Genomic DNA, 15203 nt, shown 5'->3' with positions numbered 1-15203 from the left:
GGCTGGGAGCTGCATGGGCCCCCTGCCACCCGTGGCTCGGAGCTCTGGGACCTCAGCCCCCACGACGATTCAGATCTGGAGGCCACTCCTGAGAGCCGGGTGCTGCGGTGTACCCCCATAGCCTGCAGCAGCTCAGAGCTCTGGGGGGCAGCTGTCGGATACTGCAGGCAGCAGGGGACCCCAGCTGCTCAGAGCCGCCACAGGCTGAAGTCACAGAGGTCTCTGGAAGTCACAGATTCCGTGACTTCCATTACCTCCGTAAAAAAACGGAAGCCTCACTTATGTGTTCTGACTCCCTCCCATTAGCAGAGTGATCGTTAGTCCATGAGTTCCCCCTGTGGGCCTGGATGGTTCATTCCCAGATAGTCTCGCGTTACTCCAGGCCCTGCTGAACAGCATTTAGTGTTTGTAAATTTTCTGCCTTATGCACCAGAAATAACTAGATGCTAAAAACGTGGGAGAAGAGACAGTAAAATGTGGTGTTACCTTCTGTGCTATTGCAGGGCGATGTGGTGAATCTGAGGGTTTCCCTCCTTCCCCCATCACTGTCACCCTCCACTCTGCAGCCTCCGTGCAACTGATGGAGAGTTTTATCCTGTTACTGTTCTACCCCTGCACCTCCCAAGGCGTCACTTCCCACCGTGTCCCTGGCTCTCCATGCTTAGGAATCACAGTTCTGATGTCTGTGGTCCTAAGTGAGACTCCAGAGGGCTGGAGAAGGAAGTGTTACAGATCTGGGAGGGGGCGGGGAAATCCCATTGACTCTAAAGCATAGTTTGACACTTCAGATCTTTCAGAGTAGTAGCCGTGTTAGTCCACAAAAAGAACAGGAGTACTTCTGGCACCTTAGAGACTAATACATTTATTGTAGCATAAGCTTTCGTGGGCTACAGCCCACTTCATCGGATGCATCTAGTGGAAAATAAAGAAGTTATATACACCGGGAACATGAAACAATGGGTGCTACCACACACATTATAAGGAGAGTGATCAGTTAAGGTGAGCTGTTGAAAAAGAACTGATTGTAGTGGTAATGAAAATGGCCCACTTACAGCACTTGACAAGGAGATATAAGGAACTGGGGTGGGGCGGGGAGGGGTGGAGATAAGCATGGGGATCTTGTAGCCCTGTTTGCATCTACTGGTGAAATTGCTTCCCGGCTTTTTCTAGGCTAGTCCAGATCATTTGTAGATGGGAAGATTTGTGTAAAGAGCTGGCTGGGGCTGGGCTGCTCTGCTTCCCACTGGTAATTATGCAAAAACTTTTGAAACTAATACAACCAAATAACGAGGCGAGAAGCGAACCCGGTTTAACCGCTACAGAAGAAAATCTTAAAGGATTCGCTGAGATTTCATTTTATGAATATGAAAGTGTTTTATAGCACACTCTGGATTGTCGCTTTTTCTCTCTTTGTGAAGGCCATTTGGTCACATACGTTGATATTTAATTCGACAGGATCTAGCTCAGATTTACTGAGGACTTCATGAAGGGTTAAAATCCATGTGCATTTTATATAACAACCTGGTATATGGATTGTGCCAGCTCTTTCTCAGACCCAAAGTCCAGAGTTTGGTCAAGAGACCAGAGGCCTAGTGAATGTGATTAGCTAAGAGAAAGCTGGGGTAAACAAATAATCTTGTTTTGCTAAAATAGGCCTGGTCAGCAAATTGCCAGGTGTTGGAGCTAAGAACTAAATAATTGTGTCTTATTCAAAGTTGCAAATTGAACAAAGGATCCCTGTTGCTGTTGTGTCAGTCTCTTCTGTAGGGAACGTTCTTCCCACAGATCCAACCTTAAGTTTATGAAAAGTTGATACATGTCAGTATAAGATATGGCATCCTTTCACCTCCCTTCCCAGGGACCAGTGCCTGCCTTAAGACATAAAGGGGACAATCTTTATTACCATATACTTTCACTGTTTCTTTGCTTTAACCCCTAGGAATATAGCTGGTGGACAATCAAAGGAGTTGCTTCATTCCTATGGACCTCAAATCAGAATTCAACATATATATTTTATATTAATAACATTTTATCAAAGTATTAATTAAATGTTAACTTGCTAACTTAAGACCATGGGTGGAGATGTTAAAAGGTTACATAATCTTTGGCTAATGTGCTATCTTGTCTTGCTGCAAAACCTATCCCGGGGTGTGGAACTGCCTAACCCATCACTTTCTCCACCCATAAAAAAAATCTATATATTCTATTGTAATCCGTTCATTGACAGTGTCTCTGAGCCTAATAAGCCAGGTGACACTCCGCCAGTGCTGTGTGTAATAAACTCCTGTGCTTGGCCTCTACACGGTGTGGATTTATGTCCTTCACTGCACGCGACAAAGGATAATTTGACAGAATAGTCCTTTTTTAGATTTTGTTATTTTAATCTTTATCTAACATCTTTGTCATGAGATTTTTTTCTGTGGTTTAAACAATGACAGTGATCAGTATCTCCCAGCACCACCACTGATGGTGCGAGCTAGAGTCACAGTGCAAGAGACAGGGGAATGAAGTTACTGCCTGGTCCCTTCAGTAATGCGAGGTACCGTTTGCCGGGGGGTGGGGAACTGAGCTGGGAAACTCCTGGGTTTGCTCCTCAGAGCCAGATGGCTGAGGCTGAGAACTGTGAACTCGCTGCATCAGAGCCACAGAGTGACTAGGCTTGGCCTGTCAGCGTCATTTGAAGCTGCCCCTGAAATCTAAAGGACCATGAATGATGTCCCAAAAAATAATGGGAAGGGGCAGTATTTCCCTATTGCTGAAATGCAGCGGTTGGGTACAAGCTAGAAGGGAGCCGGGGATGTCAACAGACCTGGGCAGCCTTGAAGCCAGACAGACCCGCATCACTGAGGCCAGAGGGAGATGAGGAACCTGACAGCCCAGCTGATCACCCCCCTCCCCATCTACTGCAGTGTCCTGTGTTTTGATGACAGAGATTCTCTTTGCCCCACTCACCCCACACTGATCCCTCTTGTGACTAACCCCCTGTGCCCCATGTTCCCCACTTGTGTATGGTTCTGATATGTCGTGTACTAAGTGCCTGGTTTGGGGGGGGGGGTCCATTGGACAATTCATGATCTACTCAATATTATGCCAATGAAATGCATATAACACCACTGCATGTAGAATGATGAGATTTTATTGTATGTTTGCTACTAGGGTGAGCATATTCCAGGTGCCCAAAAGGAGGACAGTGATGGGGGGTGGGAACCTGGGGCGGGGAGGACAGTTGTGGATGCTGGAGGGGGTGTGGTGGGGGTACTCACGAGGTGAGGTCAGTGTCGGTCACTGTCACGGTGGCAGGGCAGTGACAGAAGCCCAGAACGCAGTGACAGCCGTCCGTCAGCACCTGCCTGCGGGACCTTCTGCCCAGGGCTGGGGCCTCGGTGGGTGGGATCCAGCAGCAATCAATCAGCTGCAGGGGAATAGACCAATCAGCTGTGGATGCTAGGGAATAGATTTATTGGGAAGCTGACCAATCAGGGCTATTTCTGAGCTGCAGCCCCTCTGCTCCGCAAACCCCCTGGACATGTTGGTGTTATAGGAAGACCCTGCTCAGACGGAGAAGCAGGTTCAAAAAAGAGGCTCTGTCCAGGAAGACCCGGATGTATGGTAACCCTGTTTGTTACTGAGAGATGTCGTCGTTCTGGGGAACACCCACAGACTAGCTCCTCAGAGACCACAAAGGACCGACCGTTGGTGTTAGAAAACTACTATCTGACCATCCACCACGAGGAAGTAGGGGGTAAACAAAGACATTTACAATTCATGTGAAGGGCAGTTTGGAGCTCGCATATGCCACGGAGATGGCTGACGACATCCCCCAGCAAAGACTTTTCCACCATAAAGTGTCTGAGTATAAGAAGGGCAGGGAAGGGTAAGGCCTCTGGTCACCTCCCCTCCCCATCTCTACTCGTAACAAGATCACTTGAAAGACAATAGGAGCATTATTGAACTGGGGAGAGTGATCCTTGCTTCCCAGTGAGCATGGACTGCTGAAAGCTCTGAGGTGAGAGAAACCCCTTTGCTTGTAAGGGGGCATCTACACTTCAAATCTAAGGTGACCTACCAGTATATTAGGTTGACTTACAGCCACCACAGTAATTACTGCAATAGCCGACGTCCACACTACCCTCCTTGGGTTGCTGGGGCGTGTCCTGCCGAGGAGCCCTTCCACCGACCTAAGAGGGACCGTGTGGGCAGCTGAGAGCCCAGTCTGTCATCTCCAGCGGCAGGTCCCTCCATAGGTACCAACGGGGAGTGCTCCAGCCCCACCCCTGAATTTCCCTTACCCCACCCCTATTCCACCCCTTCCCTAAAGTCCCCATTTCACCCTGCCTTTTCCCACTCCAGCCCTGCCCCCTTCTCCCATGTCCCCACCCCTGCCCTGCCTCTTCTCTGCCTCCTCCCCTGAGCACACCACATCCCCGCTCCTCTCCCTCCCTCCCAGAAAGTCCTAAGCGCCACCAAATAGCTGTTAGGTGGCGGGGGAGGGAGAGAAGCACTGGGAGGGGGAGGAGCAGGGATTTAATGTGCTGGGGGGTGGGGGGGAAGGAGGCCAGGAGTGGGGAGCTTGGCTGCCAGTGGGTACGGAGCACCTGCTAAATTTTCCCTGTGAGTGCTCCAGACCCTGTTCTCTGTAAAGAGTCGGGGGAGCCACCTGGGGCTCCTCCCCGCCCCCCATCATTCCCCTCTCAAGTTGACACCAGACCTTTGATAACTACTTGGAGTACAATTTTTCAACCAGTTGTGCACCCACCTTATAGTAATTTCATCTAGACCAGGGGTAGGCAACCTATGGCGCGGGTGCTGAAGGCAGCGCACAAGCTGATTTTCAGTGGCACTCACACTACCCAGGTCCTGGCCACCGATCCGGGAGGCTCTGCATTTTAATTGAATTTTGAGTGAAGCTTCTTAAACATTTTAAAAACCTTATTTACTTTACAGACAACAATAGTTTAGTTACATATTATAGACTTATAGAAAGAGACCTAAAAACGTTAAAATGTATTACTGGCCCGCAAAACCTTAAATTAGAGTGAATAAATGAAGACTCGGCACAGCACTTCTAAAAGGTTGCCAACCCCTGATCTAGACCAACAAATTCCCCCCTGCTGGTCAGAACTGAGTCTAACCTGCTGTCCCCTGATTACTTCTCCCTACATCGGAAAGCAGAAATTGTCCCTCACATGTTCCCAGCACTTATTGCACGTTGAGTGCTGATGCCAACTCCCAGCTGCAGCGCTCCGCTTCCCGCTACCGGTGAGTGCGGGGAGGTTGGGGAAAGGATGCCCCTTACACTCACCGGCGGTGGGAAGTGGAGCAACGTGGCCCCAGCCCACTCCGCTTCCCTTGCCTGGGGCCAGCCATATCACCCGGGGGAGTGGAAAGGGGGTAGAGAAAGGTTCCCCCCCCCACACACACACACTCACCGGCGATGGAAAGTGGAGTGCTGGGGCTGGGCTGCTCAGCTTCCCACTGGTGAGTGAAGGGGTGGGGGATACCTTCCCCCAAGCCTTCCCCGCCCCAAGCAACATGGCTGGGGCTGGGGCCAGGGCAAGGGAAACAGAGTGGGCTGCTCCAGGCCCCCACTAATCCCCTGGGCCACATGGGACCTGTGGGCCCCTAAAAGTGCCCCCCCACATCTCCTGTCTCCCAGACACTTGGGGGGAGGCCTGGGGGGCTGCATAGAGCACCCAAATGGCTAGGGACAGCCCTGGGGCCAAGGATTCAGATTCTTCTCCTATTCAATTCCACCAGGGTGGGGTGTACAAGGAAAGTTCCCCAAAATAGCAGGACCCTTCTCCTGCTTATCTCTGTGCAGGGGTCAGCACCACCATGGTGCAGGACAGACACTTCATGGTGGGCAGGAGGGGGCTCTGGGCTGAGGCAGGGGGTTGGGGTGGGGGAGGAGGTACAGGCTCTGGGCTGGGAGTGTGGGTTCTTGGGTGGCGCCAGACATGAGGGGTTCAGGGTGCGGGATGGGGCTCTGGGTTGGAGCAGGGGGTTTGGATGTGGGGGGGGGGTGAGAGCTCTGGCTGGGGGTGCAGGCTCTGGGGTGGGGTTGGGGATGAGGGGTTTGGTATGTAGGAGGGTGCTGGGACTGAGGGTTTCAGAGGGGGATCAGGGCTGGAGCAGGAGGGTGAGGCATGGGGGGGGTGAGGGCTCTGGGGTGGGGTTGGGGATGATGGTTTGGGGTGCAGGATGGTGCTCCAGGCTGGGACCAAGAGGTTTGGAGGGCGGGAGGGGGATCGGGGCTGAGGCAGAAGGGTGGGGCACAGAAGATGTGTTCAGGCTCCATGCAGCGCTTACCTCAAACAGCTCCTGGAAGCAGCAGCATGCCCCCCCCCCGGCTTCTACTGGAGCTGCCCTGTCCTCAGGTGCCACCCCCACAGCTCCCGTTTGCCGTGGTTCCCAGCCAATGGGCTCAGAGCCACGGAGGCAGCACTCAGGGAGGGGGAACGGAGGCAGCGTGCAGAGCCGCCTGGCCGTGCCTCTGCCAGCAACAGCAGGGATAGGCAGGGGCGGCTCTACCTTTTTGGCCGCCCCAAGCAGTCATGCGCGGGAGGTGCCCCGGAGCCGCGGACCTCCCGCGGGCATGACTGCGGAGGGTCTGCTGGTCGCGTGGCTCGGCTGGACCTCCCGCAGCTGCGGACGGTTCGCAGGTCCGCTTGAGCTGCCGCAGTCATGCCTGCGGGAGGTCCAGCTGAGCCGCGGGACCAGCGAGCCGTCCGCAGGCATGACTGCGGCAGGTCCGCCGGCCCAATCTGCCGCCCCCCCGGGAAAGTGCCGCCCCACGCGCGTGCTTGCCGCACTGGGGTCTGGAACCGGCCCTGGGGACAGGGATCCGCTTGTGGGGAGCGGCCCCCATGGACATCATAATTTTTACCATGTACAGACACGTTGCTGAGCCCGGCGGACGTGAACAGCCCCTGGTTTTTGGTAAAATTAATTATTTTAGAGAAAAGTGTCAGAACGGCCACCCGCGAGAGCTGCTGCCCACACTCTGAGGCCACCAACATTTTAGTTGTGAGACCCCCTGGGCTAGATGATGGTGATGGTCCCTCTCCGATCCTAAAGTCTGGGAGTGGAACAGGAGCCGGACCCAGAGATGCTGCATTGTGATGGGTTGATCGCTAGGACCCAGGAGCAGCCGGGAGGCGGCTCCGGGCAGCGAGCGCTGGGCTCCGGCCCGGCAGCAGGAAGTGACTCGCAGCCGCTGCGGTGACTCTGGCTCCCAGGCTCCTGGCGAGATCCCCGAGCCCCGGGGGGCGGCTGGTGCTGGGAGCCCGGAGCCCTGGCTGCAGCCGGGAGAGGGGAATCTCCAGCAGGGCCCTTCCCGCTGCTCCCCCCCAGGAGCCTCTCCCAGGGCAGAGCCCCCAGCCCGGCCCGGCCCCTGCCCCGGGGGCCCCGCTCGGAGGGAAGGTGAGAGAGACCCGCCCCCCCCGGGCTGCAGGGGGAGGTTTGGCCCCGGGCTGCTCCCCGCAGAGCTGGCTGCAATTCCCGCCCGGGGCCCGGGAAAGCTGCCGCCGGCCCCGGTGGGGGCGAGCCAGACCGGGCCGGGACAGACCCACGTGGGGAGGGGGAGGGGAGTGAGCCGGGGTCACGTTACCACGCGCTGCCCCCGCCCCCAGCTGGTGCTTTGTGGTCCCAGCCCCTGCCCGCGCCGGAGGGGACAGAGGTTGCTGCTCGGTGCGATCTGCTGGCCTCGCTCTGCCCGCACCCCGCGGCTGACCAGGAGCTCCCGGCTGCGCCTGGGGGCGAAGGGAGGAAGCGGGGGGCTGCCCCGCCCCGCAGCCAGAGGGGGGTTCTTTTACCGCAACTAGCCAGTGAGGCTCCTGGGGTAGCTGCAGGGGGAGGAGAATAAGAGGTGCGGGGGGTGAGCCGGTTGCAAAAATAGGGTGGGGAGGGCAGAGCAGAGGGGTTTTCCTCCTCCGTTTGGCAGAATCTCAGCTCCCATTTCCCAGGGCCGTGTCCTGAAAGCCTGAGTGCATCACAGAGGCTGGACAGGGCCCCTCTCCCCTCTAAGATGTTACTGAGGTGCTAAAGGAGACTTGATCCAGTGAAATAGTTACAGACCGATTCCGATTTCACACCTGTAGCAGAGAAAACTGCCAGATGCAAAAAGCTGTTTACTCTCTAACTGAACTCAATCAACCTTAAACTGTAATAAAGCGTAGGGAAACCAAGCTTAGCCTAGTCCCCTTAAAACTTAAAGTTTGAAAAGAAACAAAGTGCGGCCTATTAGTAGTTAATAGCCGTGGTAGATGGGTAGCATGGATACGTTATTGAAGATGGAGACAATGAAGAATATCATAGAAGATCAGGGTTGGAAGGGACCTGAGAAGGTCAACTTGTCCAACCCCCTGCTCAAAGCAGGACCAATCCCCAGACAGATTTTTACCCCAGTTCCCTAAATGGCCCCCTCAAGGATTGAACTCCCAACGCTGGGTTTAGCAGGCCAATGCTAAAGAAGATGAATTGCCTTTTTATAGGGCATTGGCTGGAAATCCTTCCTCTTAGGCCCAAATTTCATCCTTCCCCCTCAGAAATATTAGGGTACACTTACCCCAGAGGCTAGTGTGTATGTGTGTATAGATGAGAGACAAATATACGTCATCTTTGCTTTTCTGGGGTAAAGGGTTCCCATATAGGTACCTGTATTTTGCGTTAGCTTAACATAAAGGGGTTTGGCCTCCACGTCTCTTGCATTACAGCCAAACTTATTTTGAATATAAATCTATAAAGCTATTACATCAAATACTCAAATGTATAAGAAAAGAGAGATCTGTGCAAGCAAGAAGATTAATCCTTAGGGCTGCATGTAGGAGAAGGGGAGGGGCTTCCCCACCCAGCAGCCAGGGGGGAATTTTTTCCCTGGAACTGGTTAGACAAGCATGTGAGGTGAGGAGACTGTCCCCTCAAAGCTCAGATGCTACGAGGCAAATATCCACAGGCAGCCTCCTACCCTTCCCGCACACCCTGCTTCCACTTTATTATTGGATTTAAAAATAAAAAAGGAGACACTCCTGATTTTGGGTCTGTCTCCTGAGTGTTTGGGGCTGCTCGAGGCCCTGGTTTGATTTCCATGCAGGATTCAGATCTCAGCCAGACCCCTTGTCAGACCAGAGTCACTGCTGGCTCTGGCAGGGGGTGAGCGCAGATGGGTCAATGGGATCAGCCTCTGCCTGCCTGTCCTGGGGGCTGCAGGGACAGGACAGGGAGACTCATCCTTATCTGCTGCCACCAAAGGGCTCCTGTTATTGCTAAGGGAGAGGAGGGTGCTGGTGTGTGCGTCTCTCCCTGCTCATGTTATGAGAGCTCTGGAGTTGAGCTCCCTGGGTCAGAAGCTGCTGCCTCCTCCATTTTGACCGGGGACTCCAGACTGAGAAGCTGCTTCTTACCCAGCAGAGGAGAGACCTCTGTTAAAGCCGCTCTGTGCCCAGCCCAGGTGAGGACTTTCTCCGGTGGCTGGGACCAGTCCCTGGGGCAGCCCCTGGCTCTGCTGACACCAGCTCCTGAGCCGGAGCCTGCAGGTGATGGAGAGACCGGGGGAAAGGGCTGGGGCCGGGCAGGGAAATGACTCTGCCCAAAGGGCCCCTTTCAGGGACCTGCTGGTGAGTTTGGCCTACGTGGAGCGGGGGCTCCCTGTGTGTCTGCAAGTCCCAGAGCTGCTGCCCTCATGGACACAGGCAGGTTCAAACCCTGTTATCAGTGTCAGTAGATGATCTGCCTGATGAGAGCAAAGGCCCACGGCAATGGGGCAGTCGCCCGTTCTCCCAGGGTGAGGGAAGAAGATAAAAAGGGGGAGCATAGAGCCTTGAAGGGCAGCAGGAGCAGGGAGTGGGGAGGGAGGTTCCCAGCTCCCAGCCCTGCCCGGCTCCATTCCCTGCACCCCGGGGCAGTCAGCTCTCCTGGGAAGAAGGGGAGGAGCTGAGGGAGGAAAAGCCAGTTGCCGACTCTGCTGAGCACCGCACTACCTGGGGAGAAGGGGAGGAGCTAGAGGGTTACACGCTAATATCATGGGGAGCCCCCCAAAGTGGCTCTTTTGATTCTGCTCTTTTTCTAGCATTTGGCGCAGAGATGCTGTTCCCGGGAGGGTTTAAAAGTGTCCCCGGTGGGTTTAGTTCTGCTAGGAGGGGCATGACCTGGCAGCATGGCAGAGTCCAGAGCGTCTGTCTGCAGGGAGAGAGCCCTGGAGGGGAATCAGGGTGTGAAATGTACTCAAGCCGCTTCTGTAGCCTCCCCAATCATGTCTCTCGCCCTGACAGGCTGAGGAATCACGTCCGCGTTTTGCTCCAGATCGTCCCGTCTTCCAGGAGACAAGGAAGGGAAATGGCTGTGATGGAGCCAGCTCAGGTAGGGGATTTGCAGGGAGCTGCAAGAGGGGGTGTTGTAGACAGTGCCATAACAGGGGCAACTGAGGCACTTTCCTTGGGTGCGCAAAGCGGCGGGGTGCAGCTCTACTGTGATTGGGGGCGCTTCAGCGGCAGCTCTACTGTCACCGCTTCTTTGGCAGCAATGCAGCGGCGGATCCCTGAGTCCCTATCGGAGGGAAGGACCTGCTGCCAAATTGCCGCCGCCACTTCATTAATTCTTTGGCAGCAATTTGGTGTTGGGTCCTTTTCTCCGAGAGGAACTCGGGGACATGCCGCCGAAGAATGAATGACGTGGTGGCAGCAAATTGGTGGCAGGTCCTTCCCTCTGACAGGGACTCAGGGACCTGCCGCTGAATTGTAGCTGAAGAGCGTGGAGCCGATCCTTGCCTCGGGTGCAAAAATTCCTTGTTACGGCTCTGGTTGCAGAGGAGATGGGGAAGGAAAGACACAGGATGAAGCAGGGAGGAGAAAGAGTGTGATAAACCTGCTGATTTTCTGAGCAGGTCCATTGACGTTGGGGGACACTCCCCCATTTCTCAAACAGGACAAAACATCCATGGGCAGGGCTGGGAACATTTTCCAGACTCCCAGTGCTGGAGCCTGAACCCACTGGCCAGAGGCTGCTGTGAAATACGCAGGGAAGCTGTTGGGATTCCTGTCCCTGTCCCCGGCTCAGAGCTCTGCTTCCCGTATCAGCCTGTGGCTGGCAGATGTGTGGGAAATGAGGAGACCCTGCCCTGCTCCGTGTGCTGGGGGGACAAGGAGCTCTCACCTTCTCCCACCCCCTGAAGCCTCCTCGCTGCTCTGAGCAGAGTGGGAGAGGAATTCTGCTACTCTGGTCCTCCCAGAACTTCCAAGATGATTTTATTTTTTGTTTCTTCCTTTCCCGTGACTAGTACGATCGTGGCTAGGGCAGCAGGTGCTGAATGGGGGACTCTTGTTTCAGATGCCGGTGACCTTCGAGGAGGTGGCTGTGTATTTCACCCAGGGGCAGGGGGCTCTCCTGGACCCCGCTCAGAGAGCCCTCTACAGGGACGTCATGCAGGAGAACTACGAGACGGTGACCTCGCTGGGTAAGGGATTCCCGTCCCTTCAGCTATTAGAAAGTGTAGGGCCTGCATTGCTGAATCTGGTCAGGTTCTTCCCTTGTCAGGTAGACTGAAGGGGAATGGGTTCTATAATCCACAGCTGCCGTGTGAGAGAGACCTGCAACTCCATACCCTCACCAGTGGGATAAGGGTGTCAAACCTAATGGACGTGCTGAACCATCCCCACCTCTGCAGCTTTCAAGGGAGAGAAGCCGTGTATTGTCCCATCGATATTGTTTCTCATTCGCACAGAGAAACCCTGTTCTCCTGCCTCCATGGGAATTACTCCAGCCCTGGGGAGGGGTCTGGGCTCTGCAGGTTTAGAAAGAGGCAGGGGTTTAACTCAAGAGCTGTGTGTGCATCAGCAAAGCCCCCAAAGTGCACAGATCCTGGGAACTGCTAGTGAGGGCGTAACAATTCCCCCCACCTCCCCAGACGTCTCCCTCCCCCAAGGGGGCTCAGGGACTATGTTCCCATCCCCTTGAATTCCAGATTCTCCCAGCACAGCACCGGGACATGGAATGTCCTTTGTGACAGACACTCTCTCAGTCCTCCATGCACCCTGATCTGCTCTGATTTCACCCCCTGCGCAGGGTTTCCCGTTCCCAAACCTGAGCTGATCGCCCGGCTGGAACAAGGGGAAGAGCCGTGGGTGCCCGATCTTGAGGCCTCGGAGGAAAGAGAGATCTCAAGAGGCACCCGCACAGGTGAGGACTGACATAGAAACCATCTGGCTAATGAAGGATAAAGTTGAGAATCCCAGAAATGTGGTATGAGTAAAAGCCCTCAGTTCTTCCTCATCTCACCCAGAGCAGGGCTGGAATCAACTGCTATTGCTCACGGCTTTCCATCCTGTTAGCTGCAGGAGTTTCCTTCCCATCTTTCCTCTCCTCTTAGTGTTTGGCTGGGACGTGGAGGCAGAATCCAGTTACTCAGTCTTCACAGCATTAGCATGTTGGGTTTTCCCTCGGTGCTATTCCTCTTTCTCCCCAGCACAATGACTCCTGTCTGGATTCTCTCTCTCCCAGCAGGTGATGAGAGAGCGAGTGAGAACGTGGAGGGGAATCATCATGAGCACATTCCTGGGAAAGTGGAACCACAGGGGAACTTTGTGGGAAGACCTGAAGGGAATTTTTCCCAGTGCTTGGAAGAGGGAGAAGCCTGGGGAAATTGGCACAGGTCAGAGAAGCTGCTGGTTAACTACCTAAGGAAGGAATTGGATGAATCCATTAAATGTTGGGGAGGAGACAAGGATCCCACAGCCCAGCAGACAAATCCCAAGGAAGAAAAACCCTGTCAGTGCCTCGAATGTGGGAAAGGATTCATTCTGAGATCACAGCTTGTGACACATCAAACAGTCCATACTGAAGGGAAACCCCTTCAATGCTTGGACCGTGGAGAAAGCTTCAAAAACCACTCAGACCTGAATAACTGTGGGATAATCCACTCGAGAGAGAAACCCTATCAAGCCCTTGAGTGTGGGAAATGTCTGAGTTGCAAGTCAGCACTAATGACACACCAGATAAGCCAAACACGAGAGAGACCCTATAAGTGCTTAGACTGTGGCAAAAGTTTCACATGGAGATCATCCCTTGTTCAGCATCAGGCAATCCACACAGGAGAGAGACCCCATAAATGCTTGGACTGTGAGAAAAGATTTATACGTAGGTCAGACCTTGTTAAACATCAGGCATTCCACACAGGAGAGAGACCCCATAAGTGCTTGGACTGTGAGAAAAGTTTCATACAGAGGTCAGACCTTGTTAAACATCAGGCAATCCACACAGGAGAGAGACCCCATAAGTGTATGGACTGTGGGAAAAGTTTCATACAAAGATCATATCTTGCAACACATCAGATGATCCACACAGGAGAGAGACCCCTTAAGTGCTTAGACTGTGGAAAAAGTTTCAGAGACAGATCAGCCTTTGTTAAACATCAGGCAATCCATACAGGAGAGAGACCCCATAAGTGCTTAGACTGCGGGAAAAGTTTCATTCAGAGGTCAGACCTTGTTAGACATCAGGCATTCCACACAGGAGAGAGACCCTATAAGTGCTTGGACTGCGGGAAAAGTTTCATATGGAAGTCAGACCTTGTTAAACATCAGGCAATCCACACAGGAGAGAGACCCCATAAGTGCTTGGACTGTGAGAAAAGTTTCATACAGAGGTCAGACCTTGTTAAACATCAGGCAGTCCACACAGGAGAGAGACCCCTTAAGTGCTTAGACTGTGGAAAAAGTTTCAGAGACAGATCAGCCCTTTTTAAACATCAGCCAGTCCACACAGGCGAGAGACCCCATAAGTGCTTGGACTGCGGGAAATGTTTCATTCGGAGGTCAGATCTTGTTAGACATCAGGCATTCCACACAGGCGAGAGACACCATAAGTGCGTCGACTGTGGGAAAAGTTTCACACAGAGATCATATCTTGTAATACATCAGAGGATCCACACAGGAGAGAGACCCCATAACTGCTTGGATTGTGGGAAAAGTTTCACGAACAGGTCAGCCCTTGTTAGACATCAGGCAATCCACACAGGAGAGCGACCCCATAAGTGCTTGGACTGTGGGAAAAAATTCACACAGAGATCACACCTCATTAAACATGGGAGAATCCACACAGGATCTAAACTTCTGTGACACACGGCCAGAAAGGGTTAAGAAACTTGTAGGCTAATTGACCCAGATTCAACTTTTAGAGACATGTTTGAAAAGTGTTTAAATGGTAATTATGGCTATTCCACGCTAGATAGACTTGAACTTTGAAATGTAAACTTCTTTTGTTGTGGAAGAAACAAGCTCCACTCTCAGGTTGGAAGCAACAAAATCAGAGACAGCTTTATTCAGGACATGCAATTGCAAGGGAAGAACGCAGCTGATAGAGAGCATCTCTGCCTCAGTTTCTCCAAAGGACAAGCAATATTACACAAGCATTTATACATTTTAGCGGCCTGCATTAATTAAAAACATCTGCAGTTTGTTTGTTATGTCCTGCCCATTCCTGTATTCTCTCACTTCTGTTCTCAAAACATCGCTATCTCAAGGCTGGGTCACGCTGACTCTACTCTGCCATCTTCCCACCCGCTTCTGACATGAGCCCTGCTTCTACAGGTCCCACGAGATTAGGCTAAGACTTAGCACATGACAATTGCTCTGTTTCTTACAACTGAGAGGCCTGTATTTAAATCCTTTAACCCCGTTTCCACATTCCCCCCTTTTGTGCTTGTCTTTAGCACAACCAACATTCTGAAACCTCCAATTGCATCATGCCTTGTATTTCTGTTTCTAGCTCAAAAGGATCAGGACTAGCCCTATACAGCTTAGCTGGACATAACGATCATGCATGATTAGTATAAACATAAAAGGCATTTTGTTATTACACTTCTTACAACAACCACATTCCTAGACTAAACAAAAGCAATGCAAGCATTCATGTCCCATTGTAATAATGTTCTGGAGTTGTTTCCCTGCCTTAGTTATGTAGCACGTCACATCATAATTAGTACACAAAGTAAACACTACAGGCTGTATGAAAGCCTGTTTTTCAGTTTGATATATGTTCTGAAGCACATGGATTTGACCCGCTAAGTCAGAAATTTTCTGCACCTGTGGTAGGAGTAAATGCAAATTCTGAAATCGGTCAGGTATTAAAGTGGTCCAATTAAAAGAATTTGATACCTAAGGTCTGGTGGTAGGGCTTTGCCTGCAGGCCAATAAATAATGTAATTTCCTGTG

General features: G+C 52.8%; 1 long non-coding RNA gene and 1 pseudogene across 1 annotated transcript; both read left to right on the top strand.

The window, feature by feature from the left end:
* Positions 1-15203, top strand: part of LOC120393843 — a 33820-nt pseudogene extending 18617 nt beyond the window's left edge.
* On the top strand, positions 7363-11364 carry LOC120393844. Its single transcript, XR_005592137.1, has 3 exons — positions 7363-7422; positions 10269-10356; positions 11323-11364. It is a non-coding gene; the product is annotated as an uncharacterized LOC120393844 (long non-coding RNA).

This window comes from Mauremys reevesii, unplaced genomic scaffold (assembly GCF_016161935.1).
Source record: "Mauremys reevesii isolate NIE-2019 unplaced genomic scaffold, ASM1616193v1 Contig34, whole genome shotgun sequence".
NCBI classification, from domain to species: Eukaryota; Metazoa; Chordata; order Testudines; family Geoemydidae; genus Mauremys; species Mauremys reevesii.
Note: the sequence above shows the minus strand (reverse complement) of the source record. Positions and strands in the feature narration are given on the sequence as shown.